Raw genomic sequence first — 12,295 nt, forward strand, 5'->3', positions numbered from 1 at the left:
AAAAAGAAGACTTTCAGGACACATTACAGAAGTGTTAGGAATGCTGGAAGCACTGTATAGGTGATTGTGTAAACATAGATAAATAAAGTACTTTCTTGTAAACAGAGCTAGTCTCAGAACTTTTTGATACCACCTCGTATATAAACATGATGTGGTGACAGTGATATGCACTAAATATAATCATTACCTAATTATTGAAAGATTCCAATTTATGTGTGAAAGTAAACCCATAAATTGGTGCAGTGTGTTCATAAATAAGATAATTCCATTAAAAGAAAAGGGTTTGGATGCTTTGGAGCAGAACTCACAGTGCCTGCCACCCCATAATTCCTCACAACTAAATGTGTTCATTTGCTGAAAGGCCAGTACAAGCTAGCTCCTGCCACCCATGTAGCATAAATCACCGAGAAATCACAGGGAAGGACACGGAGGCTTTGGCGAATGGACAAATCTTCCATGACCGTTTAATTTGAGGCCTGGATGTGGATATCTGCACACGCACACACACACGCACGCACACACACAGACACAGACACAGACACAGACACACACACACACACACACACACACACACACACACACACACTCCCTTCCTACTGGAAGGGACTCCACTCTGCGATTTTGTTCTGTGGAAAAAAAAAAATAAAAACAGCAGTCAATAGAACTCAATAGAGGCCTATTTCATTGTCGACCAGTCTGAGAGATGACAGGGACAGAATGATGACTGTAACAGTGGCAATGTTTTCACTTTTATTATAGACCAGTGGTGCTGAATTCTTGATTCTTACTGAACTTTGTGTTAAATGGTTTTCTATAAAAGCAGCTCTGACAGTAGTGTCAGCTGTTTGGCTAATCACGAGTTTATATGAATGCGCTTATTCTAATCCGTTACAGTTTCTCATTTTATATCAACTCAGCTCATAAAATTTTAGACTAGCAATAATTGGATTTCAAAATGGATTGCTATTTTAAAGGAAATTTCAGTCAGTGTCAGCAATTAAAGGTAAAGTTGTTACTTAAGGTATTTTCAGTGTTTTTACTTTTCAGTTTGTCAGTTCCTTGACAAGCTGCAGCTTTATTTTGCTTATCATTACCGTCAAAGTGTAAAAAAGTGGGGCAATGACTGTTTAGAGCTGTTACAACCAAAGTGACAATATAAAATGTAAATAAAGATTTATAATAAAAAAATATATATTTTCTAACAAATGAAAAAGGGCCATCTATTTGTACTAGTACAAAGAGAAAAAGCAAGAGTTAAAGACCATCTTCATGTTCTCAGTAAACAGAAACTATTGATTAATATCATTACTAAATCAATATTGGTTAAGTGGTAAGTGATTTAAGCTAATTAACACGGATTGTGCTAAAACAGAGGCCGGGGGACAGCAAGAGATAACAAAGGCACAAATTTCTCAATTATTCTTTTTCCAATTTCTCCTGGTTATGGTTGCAGTGAATCTGGGAACACTGAATGTGAGGTAGGAATTCACTGGTCGCTCACAGAGCCCCCCACACACACTCATTCACTTCTAAGTAATTTATTTTTGTCAATCCACCTACTGACTTGTTTCTGGTAGGAAAACCCAGAGGAAACCTGCATAGACAACATGCATAGTAACTCCACATAGACAGTAACCCGAGCTCAGGATTGAACCAGGGACTCTGGCGCTTTGAGGCAACACTACCCACTGCACCGCCATGCTGTCTGGACAGATTTCTGTCATTAGTAATTTAATTAAACTGTATAAACTTAGCCCTTGGAGGATGGCTATTCTGTCAGGCATATCAACTATCATAACTGTCATTATGATTATCCTCAAAGACATAACTTACATCATACACCTTTCAGTATATATCACTCAAAAATTATGCCCAGTGTACAAAACATCTATTCACAAGCGTTCTGTCATCAGCAGAGATCACAGTCAGAGCTCAGTGCTGCAGGGTCGTTAGCATTTTATCTCTTCAGGAGAAGCTTGAAACACTCAGCTGAAAATCTCCCATGATGTTCCTCTGACAGCTTGCTTGGGAGTGAACGTTTTTTGTGCTAAAATAGAAAAATCTAAAATAAAAAGCCCTATGAAGCATGTGAGCCATTAAAAAAAACGTTGCTGTAAGATGTGTTAAGCTGCTCTGAAATGTCACTGAACTTAAAGAGAACTGGATTAGTGGAGAGCACTTAACATCCACGTTAGAAGGAATGTGCTCGTGATTCCTCTCACCAGAGAGCATCAATAAAAATCCGAGCCAAATTGAAAATATAAAACACTGGATCTTCAATAGGAAGGAGTAACACGATGACACTGTTTACTAAACTATTTACAACTGTTAACAAAACCTAAAGAACTCAAATTCTGCTTCAGTGCAACTTTCTGTTTCCAACACCAACACTTTAAACAAGGTTAATGGGAGTTTTTTTCAGTTGTGTTTAAAATTAAGTTTGAGAAAAAAAATTGGGAAGATTGCCAGTATTATATCTTATAAGTACAGGAAAATAATTCTCTTTGCATATCCTAGCTTGTTGAAAATGTAGCGTTAGGGAGCAAAATCAGCCATTAGACAGCACTGCTGGGGCAGAGGCGAGGAACAGTGAACAGTTAAAAATAAAGTCACCACTAACACCACAAATGGTGAGACACTAAGATGTAAAAAACATCTTTGATTTATTGATTTGTCCAGGGTGGAGTGTGGGGGGGGGATAGCTCAAATGAAGACTAGGGGCCATCAATTTATAGTACAGTAAAATCTGTTCACATCTGTTCATTATGTAGTCACGACAACATAATATTGCAAAAATACATGATTATAACAATTAATCATGATACATTGTAAAAAGTGTACATTATTTTCTTAAAATCTATACATGTCAGCATACATTTGCGTGATAATTGACTTGACTAGACTTCTGTAAATTACACTTGGGTGTATGACACAACAGCTCTAATATCTACCCCTGAGTGACATAGCCATGGCTTGCTCATTGGGGATAAATACACATCGTTCACCTCAACTCCTAAATTCTGTAAAGCTACTTTGAGACAATGTCCGTTGTGAAAAGCGATATAGAAATAAACTTGACTTGACTTGACATAGTGTTGTTTTTTTGATCTGGTAATGACTGGCTAAGTTATACAGAGGGAACAGATTACCTAAAGAACCCACTATATGGGTTTGGGCTTAGTTCAGAGTGTATGCATACAATATATTCGATAAATTGCTTACAAACAATGTTTATTAATAACTAATATATTAACAGTACAAAATTACCATCATGACTTGATTATGATTTAAATGTAGAACAAATTCATTATAAAAACATTTAGATTTAAAAACGCTTATCCAGGGTTCAAATTAATATTAACTCATTAGCACATTCTATTTTATTGCTATATTTAAAAATGTGTTTACAAACAATGTACAGTATATGTAGTCTCTAAATGAGAAGATATATGACTGACAGCTGAATGTAGAACAAATTCAAATGCTTTAAATGTAAAATGTAAATTTCATGCATTTTAACGTCTATGTAACCATCATACAAATGACCATCAATGTTGATGTTTTGTACAAGTGAACACATATCACCAAGTATACAGCAGGTGACTTCATAAATGTATGAATTGCTTATTTTTGCTTTGTTTTTGTTTTTTTGTGTTGCTTGGTTATCTAGTTGTGTTGTGTTCTGTGTAATCATATTCGATTAGTCTGTCTTGTTCAGTCCAGAATTCATGTACAGTGCCTGAATGCTAAATGTGTACTGTTGGTTTGCGCAGAACCGTAAATAAATTCCTTGTATGCTCAGGCATACTTGGCCAATAAAGCTGATTCTGATTTTTAATATGCTGGCACCTGTGTGTAAATGTCAGTGCCAACCCACCACCAACAAGGAAGAAACAAACAAACAAACAAAAAAACATTGTCCTTGTTTATGACATAAATGTCACTTCTAATAAACTTGCATACCTGCATTTAACAAATAAATTATTTCTTCTGTATGGAGAGAAAAATCACTCAATCTGGTCCCACAAATACTAAATGTGTGTATTTCCTTTGTCATTGTACCTTTATGTAAATGATTGCCCCTATAAAAGACTTTGATTGCTACATGCTAGCTGGTAAATTGTTAGCCAAGTTCATTAGCTCGCCTCAGCTCAGTGTCTGTATTTTCACTGTGGCGCTGCCTGCGTGACTGAGTGGAGTGTATTCGCCACACTGCACTCATTTATCAGCAGTGACAGTAAACTCGTTTGGCTTATTGAGTGAAAGAAAACAATCTTTTTTCCTCCTTCTCCTTCTGCTCGAAATCACTCGACTTCTACCTGCCTGCTGGTAGTGACCTCTTTAAGAGTTAATAGCCTTTAATTACGGATTAATTGTGACTGCAGAAGTGACACAACCTCTGATTGCCTGTGTAATTATCCACACAGGATTAGAATGCATGCACACACACACACACACACACACACACACACACACACACACACACACACACACACGTATTAAATGCTCCCATATGACCCTATATTCATTAGTGTAAATTATAATAATTATTAATATTATTATTATTGCTATTATTAAATTACTATACTGGATTTATCACACATCAATCCCTCTTTCCACCACCCACTTGTCTGTCATCCATCTATCCCTACATTTGTCCTTTATACATAAATCATATGGCTCTTCAATCCATTAATCATCCAATAGTGTATTATCCATCCATCTCATCAAGCATCAATCCATGCAGACAGACAGACAGACAAAGGAAAACTACTGATACACTGATTGACAGACACTTGCTGTTTTGTATCTTTAGATTTTAGGAAGAACAGAAGCACGACCTTGCTTTCCACCCACCTCCCTCCCTCTTTCGCTTGCCTCTTCCTTCATGTATTCAATTTTGAAGTGCATGTACCTTACTTTTCTGCCTGCCTCCCTCTCTCACAAACGTACACACACACACACACACACACACACACACACACACACACACACACACACACACACACACACACACACACACACACACACACAATGGTGACTGTAAAAGTATAATATGAGGAATATATTACTGTTTTTTTACCTCAGATTATTGGTGCTGATTTTTAAGGTCATTTGGATGACACCAAGAAATAATGCCTATTGACACTTGTGTGTGTGCTTGTGTGTGTGCGTGTGTGTGTGCGTGTGTCTGCGTGTATGTAATGAGGGTGTGGGGTACAGAGAAACAAAGGTCGTACCAACCTGCTGGTCTGCCTCTATGATTAAATATATAAAGTTTGCACCCGCACACACACACGCACCCGCACACACACACTGCAGATTGCATGCATGCTGTTAAAAATGAATTTCCAACTCCAGGAGACTAATACAATTCTGGTGAAACTTTGGGTTGCTCAAGATGCCAAAAAGAATTCTATCATAATATTGGACACATACTATAAAAGGTCTTTTTTATGATCTTTATGCATAAAGGTTTTTTACTCCAACCAAGCAGAAACCACATATAAAAGTGTGTAAAAAAAAAAGAAAAAGAAAAAAAAGATCAACTGATAAACAGTTGCTTGGCTGTCCTTAAACAATAACTGGCCTTACACTGAGCCATTACAATATACAGTACATTCAGATGATCCTGTAACACAATTGTACCATATAGGATAAATAAATTGTTTTCTTTTACTAGAAGAATGCTAGTTTTTAAGCATGATGCTGCCACCACCATATTTTACTTCTGGGATGTGTTAATCAAAATGTGGTTAGCACCTTACATAACCATAACAAATTAATCTTACACCTCCCATAATTTGAAAACTTTGGACAGAATATGTTTGTTGTTCCATTGTGTTTAGCACAAAAAAAATCTTCTGGAACAATTCTGGAACAATGCAATTGATAATGACTATAAAAAAGTTGTTATTAGTAATAATACAAACACTTCCTGAGACTGCCTCACCACACTTCATGCAAGCAGAGACATCCTGGTAACCATGGAAATTGAATCGAACATTGTCCAGAAGTCTTTGGGGAAAAGTGCATCAGAAAAGTAGGGCTTGCTTTAGATGCTGCAAGCTGACTAGCTTTACAGTTTATAGTTTTATTGAAATGACAAACATCTCAAATGAGTGGCATTAATGATGCACTTGCAACCTCTCCGAAGATGTTATGAGATCAGTCTTCACATAATCAGACCTTCTCTCCAAATTTCTTTTTCATACAAATGGCAAAACCTGGCTCACACATGGGATGTCTAGAGTCTTCACTGAGAACTGGTAAATCGTGGATCTTATCTGGAAGGGTTGTTAAAAAAAATTAATAAAAGTAAATAGACTGAGAGGCAAAACTTATTTTTACTCATCTGATAAGCATTAGAATGGAATAGCCAGAATAGAATAGCCTTTATTTGTCACATATACATTACAGCACAGTGAAATGTTGTTCTTCGCATATCCCAGCTTGTTTGGAAGCTGAGGTCAGAGCGCAGGGTCAGCCATGATACGGCGCCCCTGGAGCACACAGAGGGTTAAGGGCCTTGCTCAAGGGCCCAAGAGTGGCAGCTTGGCAATACCGGGGCTTGAACCCCCGACCTTCCGATCAGTAATCCAGCGCCTTAACCACTGGAGCCACCACTTCCCCAAATTACATAACCTCCTCATTTAGAGGCTAGAGATTTGAGGGGGGAACCACCTAGAGGCTCTCATCGGCGTGATATCACAGTGTCAATCAACTCCTAAGGCGCTTTAAGTCCTGGCAAGGTCGCTTGCAGTTGCAGATAAGACTTTTATAAGTGTGAGAAGAACATATTTGCCTGGAGAAGATCGATGAACTTAGCAGTGTTCTTGCCTGGCTGCTCGATAATTTTTTTTTCAGCAAGAAGCTAGGGAAAGAGTACAAGAATGACAACACATAGTTACAAGTTGATTCATTATACTATAAAATACAGAGACTAACATTAGGGAACGGACGCAGACTGTTGTTACAAATATTAATAAATTCAACAGTGTTATTGCCAGACAGTAATATTAGTCCACTGGAGTCCACCAAGTAAAAAAATGGATGTTTGCATAAGAGCAGCTTAATAAATGTGCTTAAAAGTTTAGAAAACGGGACGAATAATTCACGAAGGAAAGGGAAACTAAAGAATTCCCAATGTATATTATAGCTGTGCGAACGGTAAAGCAGGTGCTGAATATCTGTGAACATGTTGAATACCTGTGAGCCGCTGTGGCTACACGTTATTTTGTTCAGTTCAGTTAAGTTCAGTATCTGTGTTTTCTTAAAAAGTATTTACTGTTAGTGTAGGAATATGCGTAAAACATTTTTACATTATTTCTTAGCTATCTGAGAATCTGAGTGCTATTTATTAAATTGAAAATACATTCTGAATGAATAAACTAAAGAAATAAAAAGTGAAATGAATAGTAATAAAACGCTTTTTGAACACCAACAGAAGATTCTGATTCAATCAATCTGGAAAACGTTTGACTACTTTAAGGAACAAACATTAGTGACATATTTCTGTCAAAACCTTTTGCTTGTTAGTTCTATTATTTCGCAGTTTCACCCATTTGTACCAGCCTAATCAAGTAGGCTAGCTATATTATCTTTTTTGGCTAGCTAGTTTTACATATTAGTTCCCTTTTTTTATTTTATTTATTTTATTTTTTTTATTTTTTAGATATCTGTCACTTACTAGATCTGCTGTGACATGAGAGCTTTCCTTGTCAAGTCAGCTTTTGCTTATCTTACTGACTTACTGATCTTTTACTTTCACATGTTACATCAGCTTTAGTTTGCAAGTTTGAATTCACTTTAATTTTCTTAGTTTGATATGGGTCTGGGAGAACCCTATTTACTAAAAACACTGCACTAAAGATCTTTAGAAGAAAACACTCTTGTGTGACATACATTATGTAGACATAAAAATCTAGCTGGAATTTATGTTAAAAAAATATCTTGAGCATAGCATCACCCAGTCTTTATGTCGTACTATTCTACAGATTATATTTTCCTCTTTCAGTTAATGCAAACATGTAGTTTGGAAATGATATTAGTGAAGATTGATGGGGTTTGTTTGACAAGTGTCATTAACTGTAAAACTAATAAAAATCAACACTCGGTAGTGGTCTCAGACTTTCCGAACCATCAGTGAGTTTGCAGTAGGAGAGATGGGGAGAGCATGGAGAGGTCAGGGAAGTGTGATTGTGTTGTCTCAGCGAGGAAGAAGAGTTATGAGGGCTGCACTTTCTATGACATATATACGATAGCGCATAAAACCACATTGCAATCCCAAGGCTCCATTCTACAGAGAAAGCAGTCAGTATAAAGTACAGTGAAGATGTACAATGTCCATGCAGTGGACCAGGACTCTTCAATTAGAAGCATGTCTACAAAATGAGATCCTTACTATAATTTTATAAATATTTTATTCATATTTTTTAGATAGTTAATTGGAAAATTGTTGCATCCATTAAAGGTTTTGTACATTGAAGCTGACAATCACCCATTCCCAATTAATTTTTAATAAGAGTCTGCTGGCAATGCGACATTGACAGGCAGCAGAGGCAGTTGCAGGTAAAAGTCTATATTTTTACAACAAACAAACAAATCCAAATAGTGAAGCAAATGTAAAGATAGGCAGTGGTCAGCTGATTAACAAACAAGCCAAGCAAAAAAAAGGCTAGATTCTGAGATACCAGATAAACAATCATGTGTGTGTGTATGTGTGTGTGTGTGTGTGTGTGTGTGTGTGTTTGTGTGTGTGTGTGTGTGTGTGTGTGTGTGTGTGTGTGTGTGTGTGTGTGTGTGTGTGTGTGTGTGATTCGAATTGTGAAACCATTGGCAGGTGTCATTTTATTTTCTTGAACAAACATATTCACCAGTTTTTGCAATTAAATGAATAGCCCAGAACAAGTCTCTTAAAAGTGCTGCAGCTTCTTCTTGTATAATAAATAGGCTACTAAATATAGAACCCCAAGGTTGCTTTAGAAAGTAAAGATTACAAATAGTACAAGATCAACAGAGAAGCACTTTTAGACTAAATATTATGACAATTTGAGATTTATAAAAGACAGAGCAAACAAAACCTTTTATATATATAATAAACATCATTTATTTATTAAACAGATATGCAGGTTATATACAGAGCTTCCACATTTCAATCTCTGAAATCACTCAAGTATATTCAGCTTGAGCAAACACTGGCCTGGAATATATACACTGAGCTGTTGGTTTACCATCTAATAACCAAACAAACTAAAAATACATTGCTGGTCTAGTGTGTTCTTTTCTGGTCCCTACTACTGGCTCCGATATTATTATTAGACCACTCCTGATTATCCGTTAGATACAATTCTCAATCAACTTTTTATTCTTTTATTACTTTATACAATGTTTATTTGTCTAATTTGATTTTAAGACTTAATTAATTCTTTAGTCTAAATACACAATTTGATATCTCCTTACTATGCATGCCTCACTCAGCTCTCTAGCCCATGGGTCACTTCACACAAAATAGAAACAGCCTGATGATCAATACCTACATACACACCAATAAAACTTTAGGGAGGGCAAATGGTAAGTGGATGTGTGTGTGTGTGTGTGTGTGTGTGTGTGTGTGTGTGTGTGTGTGTGTGTGTGTGTGTGTGTGTGTGTGTGTGCAGGTTGTTAAGGGAGGAATTAGAAAACAGTCCCACAGAAACTGAGGTGATAGGACATTAAATGACCTGCCTCTCATGGTGGACAAACTTGGTGACAGCTTATAGAGTAGTTCCAGAAAATGTAGGGATGTAGAAAAGAGAGTCGGTGTGTGTATTTATACTAAGGGGAATTCAGGATGAGAAGTTATAAAAACATGCACCAACACTTAATAAACCAACACAACCAAATATCCAACACATCTCATGCCACCACTTTCCAATCTCAATCCAACAGAATTCAAACAGTCACTTACTTAGTAAGTATACACAATTACGGATTTCAGAAGCAGTCATTAAAAACATGAATACTTAGATCTGAAAGCCAATAGTGAAGAGGAACATATGGTTACTTGCATGCAGAGGCAAAATCCTGCTGTTGTATGTCAGAGCACTCTCTCTCTCTCTCTCTCTCTCTCTCTCTCTCTCTCTCTCTCTCTCTCTATCGCTTGTATAAGTGCTGATTTGTTGTCCTTCCAAACCTTGCTGGCCACTGAGTAATGAGCAGAGCCATCTCTCCCACAGCAATTATCCATAATTATCTTTAGCTCTTCTGCGTATGCAGGGCAATGTGCTGCGGCACAGCAATTCCTGAGGCTTAAGTGTTGCAGAGACTCTCAAACAGTGGACATGTACACACAGCAGAGATGACAGAGAATAAACGAGGGATCATATCTGACACCATGAACAGCTCTAAAACGAGGATGCACCTAACAGTGAAACATTCAGAGATTTCCCATGTACATAACTCATTTGTATATATGCACATATGCAAATGTTTACATTCAACTTTGGAAATGAATGTGTGTACGCATAGTAAGTGGTCGCCTTCTGTGATCAAATATGCGAATGCTGTGCACAAACAAACTGTTTGATTTTTAGATCCTATGAAGCTTGGTGATAACTAGAAGCCGTGTTTTGTAGATTTCGCTCAAAAAAAGCTCCTTTTCATGCAACCTTTGCAAACAGTTTTTTCTTATAAAGCATCTAATAAATAAATAAATAAAATTCAAAAACGGACAGATTTAGGAATCTATTCAACGATGCATTTCTGTAATCTGTTGGCTCACCTTTGCCTCCCTCAGCATCTTCCTGGATTTTTCAAGATACATTTGTTTGTTTCTTAAGGAAATCATTTTGTTAGAAGCAAGCAGTATTGGGCAAAGATACATCAAAATGTATTTTAAAATAAAATACCAAATACATTAACTTTAAGTGTATCAACAGAATCTACAATATACAGCAGCCACACTATGTATCAAAATAAACTATGTTTTTTTGTATTAAAAAACTACTAACAAATACTTTTACAACTGAGCATGAAATTTCTTCGCAAACGTACCATCATATTTGATTTATCCCTTCACCATTACACTAACGATTAAGTTGATTAAGTAAACAATGTTTAATAACAACAATTTTTGTCTGGCTGAGTCATGAAATAAATCTAACATGTGCAACCAGTTAACAGATCAGATATTCACATATATGTCCCTGTGATCTCCCAAATGAAGGTTAGTTTTAAAGTACCCAACAGTTTAATGTTTAACAGTTTGCAAATGAATCATAATTGTATCCTAATTTATTTCCTTGGTGTTTGGTAATGAAGGGCCTACATTACTTTGCATCAGCAACACTGACTCTATGACAAGTTATTCATGAAAAGACAACTGATGGCACCTGTATTCACAACAACAAGTTTCTAACTAATGAATCATTTAATTGTTAATCATAAATATAATTATATTTGTATGGGTCAGGCAGTCATTTATGTAATGGTATGCAAAATCATGATCCTACTAAACAACTACTTCAATTAGGGGACAATATTCAGCAATCAAATATTTATTTCTCAATTACTGGACACCTATTTGACAGCTGTATGCCTGCACAATTCTTCCCTTTACCACCTTCTTCCTTTGGATATATTTTCTGTTCTGATCTCAACAAGTCTTGGCAAACTACTGAGTAGGCACCAATCAGAGGCTGCATTATGTAGACTTCCTACAAAGTATTTTACAGTATTTTAACACTACAAAAATACAAAACACTAAGCCATTTTCATCAACCCTATCTAATACAAATTACAAAATGTATTCTATATTTGAAATACATATTTGAAATACCCTGGAAGCAAGGTATGCAGCTTTCTCCAATGCATATATGCAAATGTTTGTTTGTATATAAATATTCCTGCGTACACCATAGATCTGTATTTTTCTATTTGTGTATATGCATTGTTTTTAAACTCATTTCCCTATCTAGCTCAGTCTGGCTTCCTTGACAGCACTGTCCAAATTTCAGGTATTTATATACTGTATGTGTGTTATGAAATGTGGTTTACTAACTGTAAATGACAGAATTACATAAATTAAATGTACTATTATTATTAAGCACAGTGTGCATGAGTGTGTGTGAGATTGGGGGGTGCGTTTGAAAAGCATACATTAGGGAAGCCCACACTTTTTTGTCCCAGGATGAATAGCACACAGAGAAAAGCTAGTGTTTCTCTGTGTACTGCCACCCACTCCCTTTAACTGCTTGCATGGCGACTCAAATTACAATTGGCAAGGATTAGAAAGCATTGCACATTTTAGCACCAA

The 12,295-nt window shown here is 36.4% G+C and overlaps 1 protein-coding gene across 3 annotated transcripts in view; it reads right to left on the reverse strand.

Moving 5' to 3' along the window:
• The window catches only part of LOC310737645 (leucine-rich repeat and fibronectin type-III domain-containing protein 2-like), a 133,727-nt gene that overhangs the window by 10,595 nt on the left and 110,837 nt on the right, over positions 1-12,295 (reverse strand). The window contains exon 4 of one of the 3 annotated variants that reach the window (XM_083562104.1): positions 6,806-6,874. The exons of the other annotated variants lie outside the window; for them this stretch is intronic. The gene's annotated coding sequence lies outside the window, so the exon portion shown is untranslated. The remainder of the gene's footprint in view (positions 1-6,805; positions 6,875-12,295) is intronic. 3 annotated transcript variants of the gene reach the window in all.

This window comes from Silurus aristotelis (assembly GCF_946808225.1).
Source record: "Silurus aristotelis genome assembly, chromosome: 15".
In the NCBI taxonomy this organism is placed as follows: Eukaryota; Metazoa; Chordata; class Actinopteri; order Siluriformes; family Siluridae; genus Silurus; species Silurus aristotelis.